Here is a 24,456-nt window from a genome sequence, read left to right on the forward strand (position 1 = left end):
TTAGAGGCTCCCTCCACCATTAATTGGTCCAAACTGGGCTGGTTAGAGGCTCCCTCCACCATGAATTTGCCCAAACTGGGCTGTTTAGAGGCTCCCTCCACCATGAATTTGCCCAAACTGGGCTGTTTAGAGGCTCCCTCCACCATGAATTGGTCCAAACTGGGTTTTTTAGAGGCTCCCTCCACCATGAATTGGTCCAAACTGGGCTGTTTAGAGGCTCCCTCCACCATGAATTTGCCCAAACTGGGCTGTTTAGCGGCTCCCTCCACCATTAATTGGTCCAAACTGGGCTGGTTAGAGGCTCCCTCCACCATGAATTTGCCCAAACTGGGCTGTTTAGAGGCTCCCTCCACCATGAATTTGCCCAAACTGGGCTGGTTAGAGGCTCCCTCCACCATGAATTGGTCCAAACTGGGTTTTTTAGAGGCTCCCTCCACCATGAATTTGCCCAAACTGGGCTGTTTAGAGGCTCCCCTCCACCATGAATTGGTCCAAACTGGGCTGTTTAGAGGCTCCCTCCACCATGAATTGGTCCAAACTGGGCTGGTTAGAGGCTCCCTCCACCATGAATTTCCCAAAACTTGGCTGTTTAGAGGCTCCCTCCACCATTAATTGGTCCAAACTGGGCTGGTTAGAGGCTCCCTCCACCATGAATTTGCCCAAACTGGGCTGTTTAGAGGCTCCCTCCACCATGAATTGGTCCAAACTGGGTTTTTTAGAGGCTCCCTCCACCATGAATTGGTCCAAACTGGGCTGTTTAGAGGCTCCCTCCACCATTAATTGGTCCAAACTGGGCTGGTTAGAGGCTCCCTCCACCATGAATTTGCCCAAACTGGGCTGTTTAGAGGCTCCCTCCACCATGAATTTGCCCAAACTGGGCTGGTTAGAGGCTCCCTCCACCATGAATTGGTCCAAACTGGGGTTTTTAGAGGCTCCCTCCACCATGAATTGGTCCAAACTTGGCTGTTTAGAGGCTCCCTCCACCATGAATTGGTCCAAACTGGGGTGGTTAGAGGCTCCCTCCACCATTAATTGGTCCAAACTGGGCTGGTTAGAGGCTCCCTCCACCATTAATTGGTCCAAACTGGGCTGGTTAGAGGCTCCCTCCACCATGAATTGGTCCAAACTGGGGTTTTTAGAGGCTCCCTCCACCATGAATTGGTCCAAACTTGGCTGTTTAGAGGCTCCCTCCACCATTAATTGGTCCAAACTGGGCTGGTTAGAGGCTCCCTCCACCATGAATTGGTCCAAACTGGGTTTTTTAGAGGCTCCCTCCACCATGAATTGGTCCAAACTGGGGTTTTTAGAGGCTCCCTCCACCATGAATTGGTCCAAACTGGGCTGTTTAGCGGCTCCCTCCACCATGAATTTGCCCAAACTGGGCTGGTTAGAGGCTCCCTCCACCATGAATTGGTCCAAACTGGGTTTTTAGAGGCTCCCTCCACCATGAATTGGTCCAAACTTGGCTGTTTAGAGGCTCCCTCCACCATGAATTGGTCCAAACTGGGGTGGTTAGAGGCTCCCTCCACCATTAATTGGTCCAAACTGGGCTGGTTAGAGGCTCCCTCCACCATTAATTGGTCCAAACTGGGCTGGTTAGAGGCTCCCTCCACCATGAATTGGTCCAAACTGGGTTTTTTAGAGGCTCCCTCCACCATGAATTTGCCCAAACTGGGCTGTTTAGAGGCTCCCTCCACCATGAATTGGTCCAAACTGGGCTGGTTAGAGGCTCCCTCCACCATGAATTTCCCAAAACTTGGCTGTTTAGAGGCTCCCTCCACCATTAATTGGTCCAAACTGGGCTGGTTAGAGGCTCCCTCCACCATGAATTTGCCCAAACTGGGCTGTTTAGAGGCTCCCTCCACCATGAATTTGCCCAAACTGGGCTGTTTAGAGGCTCCCTCCACCATGAATTGGTCCAAACTTGGCTGTTTAGAGGCTCCCTCCACCATTAATTGGTCAAAACTGGGCTGGTTAGAGGCTCCCTCCACCATGAATTGGTCCAAACTGGGTTTTTTAGAGTCTCCCTCCACCATGAATTGGTCCAAACTGGGGTTTTTAGAGGCTCCCTCCACCATGAATTGGTCCAAACTGGGCTGTTTAGCGGCTCCCTCCACCATGAATTGGTCCAAACTTGGCTGTTTAGAGGCTCCCTCCACCATGAATTGGTCCAAACTGGGGTGGTTAGAGGCTTCCTCCACCATTAATTGGTCCAAACTGGGCTGGTTAGAGGCTCCCTCCACCATTAATTGGTCCAAACTGGGCTGGTTAGAGGCTCCCTCCACCATGAATTGGTCCAAACTGGGTTTTTTAGAGGCTCCCTCCACCATGAATTTGCCCAAACTGGGCTGTTTAGAGGCTCCCTCCACCATGAATTGGTCCAAACTGGGCTGGTTAGAGGCTCCCTCCACCATGAATTTCCCAAAACTTGGCTGTTTAGAGGCTCCCTCCACCATTAATTGGTCCAAACTGGGCTGGTTAGAGGCTCCCTCCACCATTAATTGGTCCAAACTGGGCTGGTTAGAGGCTCCCTCCACCATGAATTTGCCCAAACTGGGCTGTTTAGAGGCTCCCTCCACCATGAATTGGTCCAAACTGGGTTTTTTAGAGGCTCCCTCCACCATGAATTGGTCCAAACTGGGCTGTTTAGAGGCTCCCTCCACCATTAATTGGTCCAAACTGGGCTGGTTAGAGGCTCCCTCCACCATGAATTGGTCCAAACTGGGCTGGTTAGAGGCTCCCTCCACCATGAATTTGCCCAAACTGGGCTGTTTAGAGGCTCCCTCCACCATTAATTGGTCCAAACTGGGCTGGTTAGAGGCTCCCTCCACCATGAATTTGCCCAAACTGGGCTGTTTAGAGGCTCCCTCCACCATGAATTTGCCCAAACTGGGCTGTTTAGAGGCTCCCTCCACCATGAATTGGTCCAAACTTGGCTGTTTAGAGGCTCCCTCCACCATTAATTGGTCCAAACTGGGCTGGTTAGAGGCTCCCTCCACCATGAATTGGTCCAAACTGGGTTTTTTAGAGTCTCCCTCCACCATGAATTGGTCCAAACTGGGGTTTTTAGAGGCTCCCTCCACCATGAATTGGTCCAAACTGGGCTGTTTAGCGGCTCCCTCCACCATGAATTTGCCCAAACTGGGCTGGTTAGAGGCTCCCTCCACCATGAATTGGTCCAAACTTGGGTTTTTAGAGGCTCCCTCCACCATGAATTGGTCCAAACTGGGGTTTTTAGAGGCTCCCTCCACCATGAATTGGTCCAAACTGGGCTGTTTAGCGGCTCCCTCCACCATGAATTTGCCCAAACTGGGCTGGTTAGAGGCTCCCTCCACCATGAATTGGTCCAAACTGGGGTTTTTAGAGGCTCCCTCCACCATGAATTGGTCCAAACTTGGCTGTTTAGAGGCTCCCTCCACCATGAATTGGTCCAAACTGGGGTGGTTAGAGGCTCCCTCCACCATTAATTGGTCCAAACTGGGCTGGTTAGAGGCTCCCTCCACCATTAATTGGTCCAAACTGGGCTGGTTAGAGGCTCCCTCCACCATGAATTGGTCCAAACTGGGTTTTTTAGAGGCTCCCTCCACCATGAATTTGCCCAAACTGGGCTGTTTAGAGGCTCCCTCCACCATGAATTGGTCCAAACTGGGCTGGTTAGAGGCTCCCTCCACCATGAATTTCCCAAAACTTGGCTGTTTAGAGGCTCCCTCCACCATTAATTGGTCCAAACTGGGCTGGTTAGAGGCTCCCTCCACCATGAATTTGCCCAAACTGGGCTGTTTAGAGGCTCCCTCCACCATGAATTTGCCCAAACTGGGCTGTTTAGAGGCTCCCTCCACCATGAATTGGTCCAAACTGGGTTTTTTAGAGGCTCCCTCCACCATGAATTGGTCCAAACTGGGCTGTTTAGAGGCTCCCTCCACCATGAATTTGCCCAAACTGGGCTGTTTAGCGGCTCCCTCCACCATTAATTGGTCCAAACTGGGCTGGTTAGAGGCTCCCTCCACCATGAATTTGCCCAAACTGGGCTGTTTAGAGGCTCCCTCCACCATGAATTTGCCCAAACTGGGCTGGTTAGAGGCTCCCTCCACCATGAATTGGTCCAAACTGGGTTTTTTAGAGGCTCCCTCCACCATGAATTTGCCCAAACTGGGCTGTTTAGAGGCTCCCTCCACCATGAATTGGTCCAAACTGGGCTGTTTAGAGGCTCCCTCCACCATGAATTGGTCCAAACTGGGCTGGTTAGAGGCTCCCTCCACCATGAATTTCCCAAAACTTGGCTGTTTAGAGGCTCCCTCCACCATTAATTGGTCCAAACTGGGCTGGTTAGAGGCTCCCTCCACCATGAATTTGCCCAAACTGGGCTTTTTAGAGGCTCCCTCCACCATGAATTGGTCCAAACTGGGTTTTTTAGAGGCTCCCTCCACCATGAATTGGTCCAAACTGGGCTGTTTAGAGGCTCCCTCCACCATTAATTGGTCCAAACTGGGCTGGTTAGAGGCTCCCTCCACCATGAATTTGCCCAAACTGGGCTGTTTAGAGGCTCCCTCCACCATGAATTTGCCCAAACTGGGCTGGTTAGAGGCTCCCTCCACCATGAATTGGTCCAAACTGGGGTTTTTAGAGGCTCCCTCCACCATGAATTGGTCCAAACTTGGCTGTTTAGAGGCTCCCTCCACCATGAATTGGTCCAAACTGGGGTGGTTAGAGGCTCCCTCCACCATTAATTGGTCCAAACTGGGCTGGTTAGAGGCTCCCTCCACCATTAATTGGTCCAAACTGGGCTGGTTAGAGGCTCCCTCCACCATGAATTGGTCCAAACTGGGGTTTTTAGAGGCTCCCTCCACCATGAATTGGTCCAAACTTGGCTGTTTAGAGGCTCCCTCCACCATTAATTGGTCCAAACTGGGCTGGTTAGAGGCTCCCTCCACCATGAATTGGTCCAAACTGGGTTTTTTAGAGGCTCCCTCCACCATGAATTGGTCCAAACTGGGGTTTTTAGAGGCTCCCTCCACCATGAATTGGTCCAAACTGGGCTGTTTAGCGGCTCCCTCCACCATGAATTTGCCCAAACTGGGCTGGTTAGAGGCTCCCTCCACCATGAATTGGTCCAAACTGGGGTTTTTAGAGGCTCCCTCCACCATGAATTGGTCCAAACTTGGCTGTTTAGAGGCTCCCTCCACCATGAATTGGTCCAAACTGGGGTGGTTAGAGGCTCCCTCCACCATTAATTGGTCCAAACTGGGCTGGTTAGAGGCTCCCTCCACCATTAATTGGTCCAAACTGGGCTGGTTAGAGGCTCCCTCCACCATGAATTGGTCCAAACTGGGTTTTTTAGAGGCTCCCTCCACCATGAATTTGCCCAAACTGGGCTGTTTAGAGGCTCCCTCCACCATGAATTGGTCCAAACTGGGCTGGTTAGAGGCTCCCTCCACCATGAATTTCCCAAAACTTGGCTGTTTAGAGGCTCCCTCCACCATTAATTGGTCCAAACTGGGCTGGTTAGAGGCTCCCTCCACCATGAATTTGCCCAAACTGGGCTGTTTAGAGGCTCCCTCCACCATGAATTTGCCCAAACTGGGCTGTTTAGAGGCTCCCTCCACCATGAATTGGTCCAAACTTGGCTGTTTAGAGGCTCCCTCCACCATTAATTGGTCAAAACTGGGCTGGTTAGAGGCTCCCTCCACCATGAATTGGTCCAAACTGGGTTTTTAGAGTCTCCCTCCACCATGAATTGGTCCAAACTGGGGTTTTTAGAGGCTCCCTCCACCATGAATTGGTCCAAACTGGGCTGTTTAGCGGCTCCCTCCACCATGAATTGGTCCAAACTTGGCTGTTTAGAGGCTCCCTCCACCATGAATTGGTCCAAACTGGGGTGGTTAGAGGCTTCCTCCACCATTAATTGGTCCAAACTGGGCTGGTTAGAGGCTCCCTCCACCATTAATTGGTCCAAACTGGGCTGGTTAGAGGCTCCCTCCACCATGAATTGGTCCAAACTGGGTTTTTTAGAGGCTCCCTCCACCATGAATTTGCCCAAACTGGGCTGTTTAGAGGCTCCCTCCACCATGAATTGGTCCAAACTGGGCTGGTTAGAGGCTCCTCCACCATGAATTTCCCAAAACTTGGCTGTTTAGAGGCTCCCTCCACCATTAATTGGTCCAAACTGGGCTGGTTAGAGGCTCCCTCCACCATTAATTGGTCCAAACTGGGCTGGTTAGAGGCTCCCTCCACCATGAATTTGCCCAAACTGGGCTGTTTAGAGGCTCCCTCCACCATGAATTGGTCCAAACTGGGTTTTTTAGAGGCTCCCTCCACCATGAATTGGTCCAAACTGGGCTGTTTAGAGGCTCCCTCCACCATTAATTGGTCCAAACTGGGCTGGTTAGAGGCTCCCTCCACCATGAATTTGCCCAAACTGGGCTGTTTAGAGGCTCCCTCCACCATGAATTTGCCCAAACTGGGCTGGTTAGAGGCTCCCTCCACCATGAATTGGTCCAAACTGGGGTTTTTAGAGGCTCCCTCCACCATGAATTGGTCCAAACTTGGCTGTTTAGAGGCTCCCTCCACCATGAATTGGTCCAAACTGGGGTGGTTAGAGGCTCCCTCCACCATTAATTGGTCCAAACTGGGCTGGTTAGAGGCTCCCTCCACCATTAATTGGTCCAAACTGGCTGGTTAGAGGCTCCCTCCACCATGAATTGGTCCAAACTGGGGTTTTTAGAGGCTCCCTCCACCATGAATTGGTCCAAACTTGGCTGTTTAGAGGCTCCCTCCACCATTAATTGGTCCAAACTGGGCTGGTTAGAGGCTCCCTCCACCATGAATTGGTCCAAACTGGGTTTTTAGAGGCTCCCTCCACCATGAATTGGTCCAAACTGGGGTTTTTAGAGGCTCCCTCCACCATGAATTGGTCCAAACTGGGCTGTTTAGCGGCTCCCTCCACCATGAATTTGCCCAAACTGGGCTGGTTAGAGGCTCCCTCCACCATGAATTGGTCCAAACTGGGGTTTTTAGAGGCTCCCTCCACCATGAATTGGTCCAAACTTGGCTGTTTAGAGGCTCCCTCCACCATGAATTGGTCCAAACTGGGGTGGTTAGAGGCTCCCTCCACCATTAATTGGTCCAAACTGGGCTGGTTAGAGGCTCCCTCCACCATTAATTGGTCCAAACTGGGCTGGTTAGAGGCTCCCTCCACCATGAATTGGTCCAAACTGGGTTTTTTAGAGGCTCCCTCCACCATGAATTTGCCCAAACTGGGCTGTTTAGAGGCTCCCTCCACCATGAATTGGTCCAAACTGGGCTGGTTAGAGGCTCCCTCCACCATGAATTTCCCAAAACTTGGCTGTTTAGAGGCTCCCTCCACCATTAATTGGTCCAAACTGGGCTGGTTAGAGGCTCCCTCCACCATGAATTTGCCCAAACTGGGCTGTTTAGAGGCTCCCTCCACCATGAATTTGCCCAAACTGGGCTGTTTAGAGGCTCCCTCCACCATGAATTGGTCCAAACTTGGCTGTTTAGAGGCTCCCTCCACCATTAATTGGTCAAAACTGGGCTGGTTAGAGGCTCCCTCCACCATGAATTGGTCCAAACTGGGTTTTTTAGAGTCTCCCTCCACCATGAATTGGTCCAAACTGGGGTTTTTAGAGGCTCCCTCCACCATGAATTGGTCCAAACTGGGCTGTTTAGCGGCTCCCTCCACCATGAATTGGTCCAAACTTGGCTGTTTAGAGGCTCCCTCCACCATGAATTGGTCCAAACTGGGGTGGTTAGAGGCTTCCTCCACCATTAATTGGTCCAAACTGGGCTGGTTAGAGGCTCCCTCCACCATTAATTGGTCCAAACTGGGCTGGTTAGAGGCTCCCTCCACCATGAATTGGTCCAAACTGGGTTTTTTAGAGGCTCCCTCCACCATGAATTTGCCCAAACTGGGCTGTTTAGAGGCTCCCTCCACCATGAATTGGTCCAAACTGGGCTGGTTAGAGGCTCCCTCCACCATGAATTTCCCAAAACTTGGCTGTTTAGAGGCTCCCTCCACCATTAATTGGTCCAAACTGGGCTGGTTAGAGGCTCCCTCCACCATGAATTTGCCCAAACTGGGCTGTTTAGAGGCTCCCTCCACCATGAATTTGCCCAAACTGGGCTGTTTAGAGGCTCCCTCCACCATGAATTGGTCCAAACTGGGTTTTTTAGAGGCTCCCTCCACCATGAATTGGTCCAAACTGGGCTGTTTAGAGGCTCCCTCCACCATGAATTTGCCCAAACTGGGCTGTTTAGCGGCTCCCTCCACCATTAATTGGTCCAAACTGGGCTGGTTAGAGGCTCCCTCCACCATGAATTTGCCCAAACTGGGCTGTTTAGAGGCTCCCTCCACCATGAATTGGTCCAAACTGGGGTTTTTAGAGGCTCCCTCCACCATGAATTGGTCCAAACTTGGCTGTTTAGAGGCTCCCTCCACCATGAATTGGTCCAAACTGGGGTGGTTAGAGGCTCCCTCCACCATTAATTGGTCCAAACTGGGCTGGTTAGAGGCTCCCTCCACCATTAATTGGTCCAAACTGGGCTGGTTAGAGGCTCCCTCCACCATGAATTTGCCCAAACTGGGCTGTTTAGAGGCTCCCTCCACCATGAATTGGTCCAAACTGGGGTTTTTAGAGGCTCCCTCCACCATGAATTGGTCCAAACTTGGCTGTTTAGAGGCTCCCTCCACCATGAATTGGTCCAAACTGGGGTGGTTAGAGGCTCCCTCCACCATTAATTGGTCCAAACTGGGCTGGTTAGAGGCTCCCTCCACCATTAATTGGTCCAAACTGGGCTGGTTAGAGGCTCCCTCCACCATTAATTGGTCCAAACTGGGCTGGTTAGAGGCTCCCTCCACCATTAATTGGTCCAAACTGGGCTGGTTAGAGGCTCCCTCCACCATGAATTTGCCCAAACTGGGCTGGTTAGAGGCTCCCTCCACCATGAATTGGTCCAAACTGGGGTTTTTAGAGGCTCCCTCCACCATGAATTTGCCCAAACTGGGGTGTTTAGAGGCTCCCTCCACCATGAATTTGCCCAAACTCTGCTGGTTAGAGGCTCAATCCACCCTGATTTTCAAAACAAATGTTGGTGCCAACCTCAACTTACTACAAGGGCCAAATTCACTGCTGGTGACAAGCTCTCCTCACTGCAAGTGCCAAATACACATGTTTCAAGGTGTTTTCCTACTGTCAGAGAGGTGGTATTGAGTGTGTAAAGTGTGTAGTTGTTAGGCTGTGATGTTGGGGTAATAGAGGGTCTTTGGTGTGTTAGATGCCCCCAGACATGCTTCCCCTGCTGTCCCAGTGTCATTCCAGAGGTGTTGGCATCATTTCCTGGGGTGTCATAGTGGACTTGGTGACCCTCCAGACACGGATTTGGGTTTCCCCCTTAACGAGTATCTGTTCCCCATAGACTATAATGGGGTTCGAAACCCGTTCGAACACACGAACATTGAGCGGCTGTTCGAATCGAATTTCGAACCTCGAACATTTTAGTGTTCGCTCATCTCTAGTTTATAGCTGTCTAGAAAGTGGGGAAGTAAAATGCAGACTTTCTAGGATGTTATAATATTGTGTTCAACTGGCTTCATAAGAAATTGGGGATCAGTTAAAAAGGACCTTTTTCTACCTCCACCAATTCAAGTTCTTGGCATCCATTAATACACTCCTCTCCATTGATTCTGGCACACTTGGAATTTTTTCTCTAGCTCCCACCGCTCCTGAGCAATAAGTGCACTCAGTTTTGGTGTTTGATGTGCTATTTAAAGGGGCTCTATCAGCAAAATCATGCTGATAGAGCCCCACATATGCATGAATAGCCTTTAAAAAGACTATTCAGGCACCGTAAATGTTATATTAAACCCCCCCCCCCACCCCACTCTGGTTTAAAATAATACCCTAAAAAAGAATGTGATCTACTTACGCATCGTGCACGCTGGGCGGGCATTCAGGGTGTGTCTTCTTCTTCATCCACGCCTCCTCTTCCTGTGATGTCCTCGGGTCCCGTCCTCCTCCGGCGCTCGCGAACTGACATTGATAAAAAGAAATGGCCTGGGCGCATGCGCAGTAGCATGCGGCTTCTACTACGGCTACTGCGCATGCACCCAGGCCGATGTCAGTTCGCGAGCGCCGGAGGAGGATGGGACCGGAGGACATCGGAGGAAGAAGAGGCATGGAAGAAGAAGACACACCCTGAATGCCCGCCCACCGTGCACGATGCGTAAGTAGATCACATTCTTTTTTAGGGTGTTATTTTAAAATGGGGGGGGGTTGTTTAATATAACATTTACAGGGCCTTAATAGCCTTTTTAAAGGTTATTCACGCATATGTGGGCTCTATCAGCATGATTTTGCTGATAGAGCCCCTTTAAGCTCTAATGTCAGAGCCTAAGCAGCTCAGAGCTTAAATAGCATGTCAGGCACGAAAACTAAACTAACAGCATTGATTGCTCGGGAATGGTGGGGGCTAAAGAAAAAATTCAAAGTGTGCCAGAATCAGTGGAGCGGCAGCTATTAAATGATGTTAAAATCTGGACTTGTTGGTGGTGGTGAAATGTCCCCTTTAAGGAAGTCTACCACCTCCTCCAAGTATATTCAACTGTCACTACTACATTACAGAGATAACATTATATCTTTGTTATATACATCACTTTGTAGACTTAGAGAAAAACAACGTTGAAGTGCAATATGGGCGGACCGTCAGCTCTGGAGCACTGTTCTTGCTGCTTATTTAGAATGGGTGATGTCTTAGCAGTGGGAGGATTAACTTACACTGCATGGGGCAGCACAGGAAGAAAGTGATGGGAGTCTGAGTGGCAAGAGCGCTGCTCCAAGGAGTTAAAGGCCCACCCCCAGTGCACCTGCTGCCTCATTTGCATAAGAATTCAAAGTTGTTTTTCTCCAAATCTAAGACATATCACTGCAATGTTGAGCAATATGGTGCTAACACTTCCATGTACTAGGGGGAGATCATAGACTGTCTCTTTGAGTGCATTGTGCATATATCTGTGCATTATGTATCTATGTGTCTATTGTATGTTTATGTTTGCATTGTGTATATAAGCTTATGTGTGCATTGTGTATGTATATAAGCTTATGTGTGTATTGTGTATGTATATAAGCTTATGTGTGTATTGTGTATGTATATAAGCTTATGTGTGTATTGCGTATGTATATAAGCAAGCTTATGTGTGCATTGTGTATGTATATAAGATTATGTGTGCACTGTGTCTGTATATGTGTGCATTGTGTATATAAGCTTATGTGTGTATTGTGTCTGTATATGTGTGCATTGTGTATATAAGCTTATGTGTGTATTGTGTATGTATATGTGTGCATTGTATATATAAGCTTATGTGTGTATTGTGTATGTATATAAGCTTATGTGTGCATTGTGTATGTATGTGTGCATTGTGTATTTATATGTGTGCATAGTGTATATAAGCTTATGTGTGCATTGTGTATGTATATGTGTGCATTGTATATATAAGCTTATGTGTGTATTGTGTATGTATATAAGTTTATGTGTGCATTGTGTATGTATATGTGTGCATTGTGTATGTATATGTGTGCATTGTGTATGTATATGTGCATTGTGTATATAAGCTTATGTGTGCATTATGTATGTATATGTGTGCATTGTGTATGTATATGTGCATTGTGTGTACATTGTGTATCTAGGTATCTACTGTGTCCAAATTTTGAACTTCCTAACATTCATCACTATCAGGTACATCCAGTTTGACTGTCTCCTTTTGGGGTTGATAAGCCCCCTTACATTTCCGGTAAACCTACTAAAGTGATAACTTCCAAATCCTTTATGGCTGATAATCCTGAAAGTGAGTGCACCATGATACCAATTTGGAAGAAGACAAGGTTTTCACTTTCCACTACAGGGCTGAGAGTTGGAGCAGGAATTAATTCTAGCAGTAAGACCTTTGTAATCCTGGTAATTTGCTGCAGGCAGTGCACTGTTTAATAATTGAAGCCCCTGGAAGACGCTACAGGAAACGTATGGGATTACTAGGAAAGTGAAGCGACGCTGGGAAACTTAATTAAGCTGTTCAAGATCAACAAATGCTACAAGTCTATTGCAAATTCCAAAGAAGGGGGGGAAACGGCTTGTGCAGATCTTCAAGTGGGTATCGTGTACCGGCTATGTTGACCTCCGGTGCTCGCACACAGCTGCACCGCCGCACAGACACAGACAAAGCAGCGGCGCATCTTGCTCGAGCACTTTGAAATAAATTACAGGATAAGTGTACAGAGTTTGACACCGTGAACCGTAGCTGCAGAAACCCGGGAGCAGTGGCTCTATTAGAAGAGTTATCTCGGATTATCTGTCAATGTAATTGTCCATGCTTTCTCCTGACATCAATATTTCACTCCCTTTAAACCAATGCCGTCTCTTTAAAGAGCATATTCATCGAAAATAAAAGATACCAATTATAAAATACCCTGTAAGTTCTCACCCATTATTCTATTCAGTTATGTCTGTTCGGGGTAGGCTGGTGTTAGGATTGGGTCCCGCAGGTTGCTATCATAGCGCACAGCGCCACCTGCGGGTCTGTCTAACCATCCAGCTGTCACTTACTGAGCATGCTCAGACCTATTGGAGCTGTAGAGAAAAGTTGAAAAATTTGTTGAATGCTTCCTCAGCTAAGGCTTTCTTACACTCTAAAGCCCGTATTTACGCTCATGGAAATAAGGGGGGTAAAATTATGACCGCAATGCTGAGAAAGGAGAGAGCAAGAGCACATATAGCAGCAATTAAGAAAACAGATGGCTCTCTGACTTATGACACTTCTGAAATTGCAAAAGAGTTTAGAGATTATTACTCCTCTCTCTATAACCTAAAGCAACAGGATACTAACCCTCATGGTCCAGTTAGGACTACGGAGGATACGTTACGTATTCGAGAGTTCCTTCACTCTCTTAAACTGCCTTCTGTTACAGAAGAGATGAGTGACTCTTTGCTTCGACCAATTACAGAATCTGAAATACAAGAGGTTTTATCTAGTTTTCCTAGTGGTAAGAGCCCTGGCCCTGACGGGCTGCCCTCCCTTTACTACAAAACTTTTCAGTCTCAGCTAGTTCCTCATCTTACTTCTTTTTGTGATTCTTTGTTGAAAGGCTCATCTATGGTGCGGCAGTCGCAGGAGGCACATATTACTTTGATTCACAAAGAGGGCAAAGACCCGACGCAATGCTGCAATTATAGACCTATATCATTGCTGAATTGTGATTTGAAAGTCTGGGCTAAGGTTCTCGCTATGAGACTGAGAGATATAGTTCCCTCTTTAGTACATGAGGAGCAGGTCGGTTTTGTGAAAGGCAGAGAGGGTAAAGAAAACACGCATAAATTGCTACATGTTATTGCATTGGCAAAAAAATTGAATAGCCCATTACTTCTATTTAGTGTAGACGCCGAGAAGGCATTCGACCGTGTAAGTTGGAACTATATGTCGGAAACTTTACTAGCTTTTGGTATTCCACCTCCTTTTGTTAGAGCTGTTCTCTCTCTCTATGCCCAACCTCATGCTCGGATTAAGATTAATGGTTCCTTTTCAGGCTGCTTTGATATATCCAACGGGACCAGACAGGGGTGCCCTCTCTCCCCTACCCTATTTGTCCTCTCCCTGGAGACTTTCCTCCAGGCAGTGAGACAAAATCCAAATATTTCAGGTTTCCAATTTGCAGATAAATCAATACACACGATGGCTTATGCAGACGACGTGTTGTTCCTGCTGTCTGACCCCGTAACGTCTCTGCCGGAACTTCAATCCCTTATAGTTACTTATGGCTCCCTTTCCAATTATAAAATTAATGACACGAAATCGGAAATTCTCAATGTGTCTATACCACCTTCCCAGATTAAAGTTTTACAAAGCTCCACACCCTACCAGTGGAAAACTAAGTCCTTGAAATATCTTGGTGTACATTTGCCCTCTGATATTGAAGATGTTTTCTCGCTAAACTATGTTCCCTTGCTCTCTGAACTCATGTCACTGCTGAAGGATTATAATCTTCCATATTTGTCCTGGTTAGGCAGGAAAAATCTCTTGCAAGTTTATATTGTCCCAAAAATGCTATATGTATTGCAGATGTTACCCATTTTTGTACCTCGATCTTATTTTCACCAAACTCGACGGCTTTTCTCGGCCTTTCTCTGGAACCACAGACCTCCTCGGTTACCATATAGACTTCTTGTTAAACGAAGACAAAACGGTGGAATTGCTCTACCAGACCTACAAATCTGTTATGAGGCTATTCAGCTCTCCCGCTGGATGTACTATGCTCTCCCTCATAAGATTTCTTTAGTCACGGACTTGGCACAAAGCCTCTTTGATGACTTTTATTTCAAACCTCTTTGGTTCCCCACACCTTCTTACTGTCGTGGAGACCTAAATTTATTATTAAAGGGCCCGTGCGAGGTTTGGCTTAAACATAAAGAACGTTTGGCTCCAACACCCTCCCCAATTTTGCCTGCAGACCTCATTCCGTTCCTTCCGCTGTTAACTCATAACGCGCCGTTACTCAGTGGTTCCATCTGGAATGTTTTGAAAGAAGTTAGACTTAAGGATTTAATTGAGGACGGCTTACCTATTTCTCAAACACAGCTTCATGCATTAGCTCCTTCTGTCAAGCCTCACTTCCTCCATTACGCGCAATTTTATGGTGTTATTAAGAAACTGCTATCAATTGCCAACCCATGTCGTAAGCTTACAGCTTTTGAGAAGGGCCTACTTGCAAAATTACCGTCCCAACGAAAGGTCTCATGCTGTAAACGAATGCTTGAGGATTATGCTGACATTGACAAACCCCCTTATGTCTCTGCTTGGGAGAAAGAATTGGCCTTGACCTTTTCTGAGGAAGATGTAGATTTTATTTTGAAACGTAGTTTTGGACAATCTAGGTGTGTGCGCTTACAGGAACTCCACTATAAAGTTTTAACTAGGTGGTATCGCACGCCGGATTGGCTCTTTAGACATGGCCTTAAAGATTCTAATAAGTGTTGGCGCTGTGATTCTGAAGTAGGTACGATGTTACACATCTGGTGGTCGTGTGATCTCATTGAACCATTTTGGAGAGAGATATCAGACTTTATTAACAGACTTTTCAAAACATCACAGGTGCTTTTCCCGGATCAAGTCTTTCTCACGGGCCCTGCAGGTTCTTTGAGCCCACATAAACGAGAGCTGTGGTTCCACTTGATTGGCGCAGCAAAGTCGCTGATTCCCTTACACTGGTTAAGTTCTTCCCCCCCAACCTTTCAGGCATGGCTAGAGAAATCTCACCAAATTGCTCGTTTCGAGGAGTTAGTGAGTTGGAAGGATAGATCTCACGATCGCTATGTCAAGGTTTGGAAGAAGTGGTGGAACCTGGTATCGTGATTCCTTCTGGGATTTCTTTCTTTTGGGAATCAGGTCCTCTTTTCTTGCTTCTTCACTCCTTTCTTTGTCCCCCCCCCCCCCCTTGCCTTCTTATGCTCGTATTTGAAGTTTTTTTCAGGTAGTTACTTCATACTTATACAGAATGACCTACACAACTGTATGTTCTTTTGACATAATGTGTTTTATTATACCCAACTTATTTGTTGGATTCTGTTTACTTGTTTTATTTGAATTTTCAAAGAAATCATTGGTGTTTGTATCTTTGACTGATTACACCTAATGTCACTGTACTTTCTTGTGTATAAATATAAATAAAGAATAAATAAAAAAAAAAAAAAAAAAAAGACCTATTGGAGCTGCTCACAAGCTAAGTCCAATGTCTCCCCTTCTGAGCATGAGCGGTGAGGTTATCACCACCGCCCCTATTGGGCAGAGACTTCCCTTTAAATAGTGTGAGCCAACGCCCGCTGGGGCTCACACTTCCACTAAAATTTCCTCAAAGTCCACGGAGTGAATGACAGTAGTCAGGGATAGGGTCCAGTATTCAGGCAGGTTGTCAGACTAGACCTCTGTGTGGGGTTCCTCTGCTTCAATCTGGGTGCTGTTAGTTAGGACCTGTAAACCCTGAACTGCTAGATCTACACCAGGGTTAGGAGCGGTAGACGCCGTTCCAGCTTGTAGATCTGCAGCAGGTATGGTCTCTGAGATAGCCTATGTGTACTGTCTGACTTCATGTATGGCTCCCAGCTGTGTGCGGGAGCATGGGTGTGTGATGTCTCCAAGCTGTGTGCCGGAGCATGCAAACCCCCCTGGGGGCTCCAAGCTGTGTGCGGAGCGTGGGTGTGTGTGATGTCTCCAAGCTGAGTGCCGGAGCATGCAACCCCCCTGGGGACTCCAAGCTGTGTGCAGGAGAATGTTCTAAAACTTCCGTAGTGACCCCTAGCTGTCACAGGGGTAAGTTTGTGTGTTTGCTGGCCTGGGGTGAGTGTTAACCCTTGGCAGCCGTTTGTGTTTCACTTGTACTGGTGCACCTGGCCAGTGAGCTAAACTGGCAGGATTTTAGTTGCACCTTGTTCACATGGAGTGTCGCACAGTCCTCACTGTTCACATTGAGTCCACGCTGCAGTATCTTTGCAGTAGTTCACATTGAGTTCAGACATACAGCCCACCATTGGGCCTGTGGACCTCGCTGTAGTGTTCTATAGCTAAGAGGTTCTGTTGTTAAAAAAAATATTTATATATATACGCAGAACCGTAACAGCTGGTGAGGACCACTTTGAGCTCCCATGGAGGTTCACTATAGTTCTAAATATTATATCAGTCTATACCAGGGCGGAGGTGATACCACTGAATCACTGGTCTAGGAATACCAACGACAACCCCTTTGGAAGCTGGAATGGTGACCCTATTGATTGTCATACAACTAGCTGGAAGATACCTTTCACACAACTTTGCAGAAGGACATTTTAAAGCTATAGCCTAGATTTAAGGTGCTGACACCAAACACAATTATGGTGCCAATCAGGGGTTCAACTGGTATGACCATAATTGTAGGTCCCAAAAAATGGTAGCTGTGACTACAAAAGAAGTTGAATGGAAAATCAATACATTATTGTGACATGACAACGAGACAGGATGCAGTTCACATCACAACCAGTGAAAGATGTGATGAGCTAGGTTTGCTCCAAGTTTTTCAAAAATTTGGGGTTTGGCCAAACAGATGAACCACTCATACTCTATGGGGGTATCTTCAGACCCCTCAGTATAATAAGCAGAGGCCCAGAAGAGGGGAATAAACAAAACAATCTCTTAGTCACAGCATCATTCTCTTTGGGTCTCTTCCTGCCTCTCAAATGAAGTCAGTGGCCCAAGTGGACCAATGAGGTCTTTGATCTATAAGTTTCATGATGTCAGGGCACTTAACGTGACCTTAGAGGCACTGATGTCATTCGAGAGGTTGAATTGGATGCCAATGCCACCCTGGAGGGATAATGCCACCTTGCAGATGTTTACTCACCTCTCCTGGGCCTTCACTTATGATACTTTGGGGTCTGAAGAAGTCAGAAGACTAGGACTATGGTTATATTGAGAATCAAGCAAATAGGGAATTTGTTTTATATTCGATATGGGGACCACAGTCCTCTTATACATCAGAGATACAGATTGAAATGATTTTTTTGAAAAACATCACTACTGTGAATTTTTTTCAAAAATGTCTTCCATATAAGCTGACCTATTTATTCATGAAATCATGTGATCTTCTAATAGACGCCCATGCCTAAATGCCCTTCCCCCCTAGCTCTTTTTAACCAGAGGTCATATAAACAAGATGGCAAATTAAAGGTCACATGGATGACTATGAATGAGTTTTTGGTTGAGTCCCAACGTCCCAGTAGGTAGAGTAGAATGAGTAAAATTCGCCAAATCTTTAGAGAAGATGGAAACAGTATGAAAAACTCATGAGAAGTACAAAAGACCCAGAAAAAAAGAAGAAGATAAAAAAAAATTGGAAGAAAAGAAATGACAGGTTTCATGTTTGGACGGTTGATCGATACGTTTCGTTCCCTTAAGAAATCAAATCTCTTCTTCTGAGTATAACGTCATTCTTTAAGATCTTACAGAATATAAACATGAGATCTTAAGGTATTTGAGATATGGTTTCTTCAGTCGTATTATGTCTGTAGGAACAATCGCGATCACTAATAATCAATAATCGTCCCGGGAGTCGCTTTTCTAGATGGTTCCGAGAACATTCTCTTGATGTACTTTTTCTTTGGTTGAATAAGGCAAGATGATCGACCATGTGATTAGATTGATCAGAGCAGCCGGGAAGAAAGGTTCACTTTGATAGAACTAATATATATCTTGTTTTTCTCTTTGATACATAGCATCTCAAGAGATTCCTTGAAGTTTACATCTTGACGAGTCTACAGTGGAAAGAACCTGTCAAGGTAGACAGTCATTACATTTTCTATATGCTATGAAAGGCTACAATTTCACTTTGCTTACCGTTAAAATTGACATTTCAAGACAGTCAAGTAACACAAACAACAATTATCTTTGCGTGAGGGCTGTATCGGTGATATTACACGGTCTAAAGACGAGAACCACGTCCTATCTCCTAACATGGTGTCAAAACCAGACAGAACAAAGGAGAACGGTGAGTTTAGTAACCCTTACTGTTCCCCGAAATAGTCGAGTGAAAATGTTTAGTAATGCAACAAATCATCGTAACCCAAAATCAACTCAGAACAAAATATTTCTTCAAAAACATTTGTGATTTCCAAACAAGCTAAGTCAGATGGTCAAGTGTCCCGATCATTTTGCAAATTTTTGACGATCAAGCTTAGTGATCTCTATTGGTAACATGTTCTATATCACATGAGGGTAGGAAATTCCTTTAAGGGGTTGCTTACTGGTCCATCCCACAAAAAGTAACCCAGCCCATCTGCCAAGTTTTTGGGTCTCTATCTGAGTCACATGCTGTACTTGTAAAGGGGTTATTATTCTTTAGAAACATACAATAATAGTGATTCCCAGCCTCTTTCAAGGGTACCATTTAATGGTTACTAGAGATGAGCGAACAGTAAAATATTCGTTTAAGTAGCCCCTCAATATTCGACTACTCAAATCGAATATCGAACCCTGTTAATAGTCTATGGGGGGAAAATGCTCGTTTCAGGGGTAGGCAACGTTCGATCAAATTATACTTACCAAGTCCATGAGTGAGGGTCAGGCTGGATCCTCCGAGAAGTCTTCTCCGTGCAGCGTCCCTGCGGCATCTTCCGGCTCTGAATTCACTCTGCCAGGCATCGGGCCTGGGCAGAGCCGACTGCACGTGCCCGCACTACAAGCGGACATGCGCAGTCGGCTCTGCCCAGGCGCGATGCCTGGCAGAGCGAATTCAGAGCCGGAAGACGCCGCGGGGAAGCTGCACGGAGAAGACTTCTAAAGGTAGGAGAAGAACCAGCGTTGATTGGCCGACTGTATAGCATTTGGCCAATCAATGCTGGTTCTGCATCGAACTTTTACATTCGAACAGCGAGTGGTACTCGATCGAGTACGAGTATTTCGAATACCGTAGTATTCGATCGAATCAAGTTTTGACATGTTATTGGGTTTGATCAGGTTGGGGTGGTGGTTGAATGTCATGAATGTCATGAATGAAGAGGCAGAAGTGCTTAGCTGAGTGATGCTCCCCTTTGTTTCTGACCCGTTCCACTTAGCTGTCTGCTAGGGATCATTATATCTCTTACTCTTGTACTCTTGAACAAAGCTGATCAGAAACAAAGGGGCGCATAGCTCAGCTGAACATTCGAGACCTTCCAACCTCCGAGGACAGCTAAGTAAAACAGTTCCGAGTCGAAAAAGTGCAACCCTCAACTGTGTGCTTTGCCTCTTCTTATTAGGGTGAGAGTCTCAGTACCCAGATTCCTGTCTACAAAAAATTCTCTATCACATATCTATCTAAAGTTTTTAGAAATGATAGATACTCTAACTAGTAAAATGCATATTAACGAGGATGCACTAAGAAGACAAGCCCAACCATGTGCCCCATTAGAGTATATGGAAGCCATATTCAAAAGGAGACACCATGGGCTGTAGTCCTGGGAACCCCTGGTGCAGAAATAACTACACAAAAAATTTGTAAGGCTATGCCCAACCCCCTTTAGGGCACAGCATGCTCCTTTTTGTTTGTTTTTGAGACATGGACAATGTTCCAGTCTCCACCATTGTAATGACATGACCAGCATATGGGGTGCCCATGACTGTGAGATTAACCCACTCTTCCAAAGTGCCTCCTGGACATCCCAAGAGAGTTGCCATGTTTAATGTAGATCCTCCTGTTGTTTCCCATTCATGATGTGGTTTCCCTCCAGTATTTCCATTTTACTTAACTTCCTCCTGTCTATAAATAGCTGCAATATTCCAGTGGAGCATAGAGGTCCATCCTTGTTCGGTGACCTCTGGGAGTCAGACTTTTGTAACGTGTAGACACAGAGCGTCACGTTAATTGGAGAGAATGATTATACATTATATTGGTCTACCCTGGTTATCCCATCCAGTTCCTGTGCCCTAATATTTGTACAACTATAAATATCTCCCGCCCTGCAGCACACTAAGAAAAGATTGTTTGCCAGGTGAAAATACATCTCAACACCGCGCTCTCCCTCCAGGTTTCCTGGTAAATATTCATGAACATTACTGATTATAATTTGTGGGATGATAAAACTTGCATATGTTTTATTAATTATTATCACTCGCCAGGTGTTTGCTTTATATGATCAAACTAGTCGCGCACAGGACACATTACAAGGCTTTGGTTGGACAGGCTGTGATGAATGGCGCTGAGAATGGATCATTGACAATCTGGTACCAGGTTCTCCAAACGTACAATGAAGACCAATGACAAAACTGTGAATGAAGCTGAGGTTCAGTTACAAAAATGACTTCACTCCAGAGGCTCCGAACTAACCGATATGATCATAAAGTCGTCATCAACCTTACCCAGGCCAAAATAGACAAAGGTCTTTGGGGACGGATTTTGGTGCTACTCTCATCGCATTGGTATTACTCACTGGTAACTTGTAATGGAAAATGGGTTATGGCAAAGTGGCCCAAACCAAGAAGTCCCATCTGAACTTTACTGCAGGAAGATCACCAGATCACTACCTCTTGGAGCTGTCCCAGTCTTGGTGACAACTGAACATGCTGACCTGGAAATAGCTCACCTCACATATACGGTGGACGCCCATTTACGATCTATACCTCCATTTTATGTTGAAGCTGTTGGTTGTTATTTGCATCAATATCAAGTAAAGTTGTGGACTGTTTCATTTGCAGACCTTTGTCTTCTCAGCCGTTTACCTGCAACTACCATCACTGGCACTCCACGTTTCACCCAATTCAGGAGGGCTGCCCCTGATGAAGACTACCATCACCATCAGGTACTCTGCAAGCCCCCACAACTCTGCACCAGCCCAGGAGAAGAGCTGAATGAGTTGGTTGAGTCTACAAGCCAACGTAACAGTTCCAAACCACTGGTCAACTTCTAATGGGTTGCAGAAGGTATCATTGGTCTATACAAAGTGGAAGTCACATGGCAGAAGGTTGTAGACCAAAAGTTCATATCCCAGAGGGGTAGCAGAGCTGCATACATTTTAGTGGCCCAAACGTTCATAGTAGAAGGCCAAGACAGGTAGCAAATATGATTTTTTACTATTTTATGGTGCCTGAGTTTCACGGTGCAATATTCTCCCAGCGAATATCAATAGCGTCAATTCATGCTCTCGCCAAGATATGTCATCGGTACGTTAAAAGAGTAACTATTTTATTTAGAGTTAAATATGGTATAGCAAACAGTTATCTGATAGTCTAATTTATTGTGCACCCCTGCCTAAACATTTACTAAACTTATATCCACTTTAGGCAATGTTCTGTGAGCAAAACAAATGAGTAATAGTACATCATCCTATTGTCTGAGAGAGGGCTGATATTAGGGGGCGGGAACTAGAAAAGTGCTCGAGGCCCATATTTTTCTTATAGGGGCCCTGAGAATAGGATCCGAGAAGCAACATGACAGTGAAGCAGAAAAATATTTAGCTCCACTGTCAGTCTATTAGCCTTTGGAGAGGTCAGGCATACTGAACAGCATGCAGTAATGAAGAGAACTGCGAAGTTGTTTAAGTTGCAAAGTCTTCTTCACTGTTTGCCTCGCATTGATCTATTGTATATTGAGATATTGCACATTGTATTGTGATATTATTTGGACACTGTGTGGTTTTTCTTGATTATTGAAAAGTAGCATTATGTGAACAACATATGTGAGTGTCTGAGGGCACTGTATGGTAGTGTTGTTGCAAATAAGTAAATTCTTTCCAAGAAGCCTATCTATAAGACATATACTGGAATACTCTTAGGGCTTCAAAGAACCTATCTATAAAACATAGTGTATGACACTGTCAGGGCTCCTAGGAACCTATCTATAAAACATAGTGTAGAACACTGTCAGGGCTCCTAGGAACCTATCTATAAAACATAGTGTAGAACACTGTCAGGGCTCCTAGGAACCTATCTATAAAACGTAGTGTAGAACACTGTCAGGGCTCCTAGGAACCTATCTATAAAACATAGTGTAGAATACTGTCAGGGCTCCTAGGAACCTGTTTATAAAACATAGTGTAGAATACTGTCAGGACTCCTAGGAACCTATCTATAAAACATAGTGTATAACACTGTCAGGGCTCCTAGGAACCTGTTTATAAAACATAGTGTAGAACACTGTCAGGACTCCTAGGAACCTATCTATAAAACATAGTGTAGAACACTGTCAGGGCTCCTAGGAACCTATCTATAAAACATAGTGTAGAACACTGTCAGGGCTCCTAGGAACCTATCTATAAAACATAGTGTAGAACATTCTTAGGGCTCCTATATCACTGACTATACTCTGAACATCTACAGCTACACAATAGCCACACAAGATTGCAATGCCGCAGTGCTATGGCAACTAAAGACAATGAATGCACTTTATCTCCATCTCCTTGCTAAAGTCATGCGCCTAGGGGGCCACACGGTGGCTCAGTGGTTAGCACTGCAGCCTTGCAGCGCTGGAATCCTTGGTTCGAATCCCGCCAAGGGCAAAAAAAACATCTGCAAGGAGTTTGTATGTTCTCCCCGTGTTTGCGTGGATTTCCATCCCATACTCCAAAGACATACTGATAGGGAAGAATGTACATTGTGAGCTCTACGTGGGCTCACAATCTACAAAAAAAAAAAAAAAAGTCATGCGCCTATGGTAATCACTGAAGCCTAACACAGAAGAACACAAGACACCACGAGGAGGCCCAAAAGAGATGAGCGAAGGAGGGTATATAATGGGGTGGGACTTTTAGTTTGCCTGAGATAAATCTCCACTTGTTCGGTTTTCTACAATTTGGAATATTCAGGTCAAACCCAGCTTTGTACGAGTTGGCTAAACCATCTCTAAGTAGCATGTAGAGATTCTGAATTCCAAAAAAGTACAAAAATTTTTTAGTTATGGAAGTTTCAGGTTTTATAACATAAAGATCATGCTCATTTTACATGAATTTGTATTATCCCTTTGAGATGCTCCCCTGGAATCCTTAGTCTTAGAAGCTGCACAGATTGTGGAATATAACCATGGAAATAATGTCAAATAATTAGGAACAAATTAAATTCATTATCTCGTTAATGTCTTTACTCAATCAAAACATCTTTGTGGATGGGAAAGTAAGAAAGGGGCCTTATTAGGGGAATCGGTAAGGAACGGCAGAGTTGAGTGGGTTAAATGCAGATGAACGGCACATTAGTGTCAAGGAGAGCTACGATATATCACAGAGCTTCCACAATAGACCATCAACTGACTAATTCCGTAACAGCAAATAAGTCTTCACTTTCTGTCAGACGATCTTCAGCAACATCCACACATTAGAGGAACCGGAGCTGTAAAGTGTAAGTGGCGATGTAATCATTATTGTCAGTGCAGGAAAAACATTAATAACAAGGTGAATGACATCCATTTACCAATATAGCCAAGTAATAATGATATTTCTATTGTTCCTTCAAGGTGTCCTTATACTAAGGGTGGTGGACATAGCTGGAGATAATGAACTCAACAAAAACGTCGTCAATATATCCATACCCTCCACAGTATATAAAAGAAATAGTTTTTTTTTTAAAAAAGACTATATTAATCATGCTTAATTATACTTGATTAACTTAAAGGGGACCTTTTATCACCTCCGCCAACTCTAACTTTTTGAAAGTTTCAAAAGGCACCATAGCTAGATTTTCAGCAACCCATATTTCTGTTAGTTTCAGTACATTTATGCTGTCTTCTGCTATTTGGGCCATCCCTGTTTTTGCATCATCCCCGGACTGGGATAGGGTATGGTTATGGCAGAATATGCCATAAAAGGTGAAAGGACAATATAGGAATTTAAAATTGTACCTCCATACAGAGGATGATAGGTTATGGTCTCAGACTAAAGCTTAATCCACTAGGCCTTTATCTTTTCCAG

At 45.6% G+C, this 24,456-nt stretch overlaps 1 protein-coding gene across 2 annotated transcripts in view; it reads right to left on the minus strand.

Moving 5' to 3' along the window:
• CTNNA2 (catenin alpha 2) overlaps positions 1-24,456 on the minus strand; it is a 1,647,901-nt gene that overhangs the window by 1,429,971 nt on the left and 193,474 nt on the right. The window lies entirely within an intron of this gene.

Source organism: Leptodactylus fuscus, chromosome 1 (assembly GCF_031893055.1).
Source record: "Leptodactylus fuscus isolate aLepFus1 chromosome 1, aLepFus1.hap2, whole genome shotgun sequence".
NCBI lineage: Eukaryota > Metazoa > Chordata > Amphibia > Anura > Leptodactylidae > Leptodactylus > Leptodactylus fuscus.